We start from the raw sequence: 250 nt of genomic DNA, 5'->3' as shown, positions 1-250 counted from the left end.
TCGATGAGTATTTTCTTCATACACAAAACCTTTTAGATATAAAAAACACAAAAGAGCAAACATTTTGAGCTATTGGTAATTAGAACCAGTAAAGTTCCATTTCGGAGCCAGGCACCAGTGGCTCACGCCTATAATCCTAGCTACTCAGGAGACAGAAATCAGGAGGATCGAGGTTCAAAGGCAGCCCAGGCAAATAGTTTGTGAGACTCTATCCCGAAAAAAACCCATCACAAAAAAAGGGCTGGTAGAT

Source organism: Castor canadensis, chromosome 15 (assembly GCF_047511655.1).
Source record: "Castor canadensis chromosome 15, mCasCan1.hap1v2, whole genome shotgun sequence".
NCBI classification, from domain to species: domain Eukaryota; kingdom Metazoa; phylum Chordata; class Mammalia; order Rodentia; family Castoridae; genus Castor; species Castor canadensis.
Note: the sequence above shows the minus strand (reverse complement) of the source record.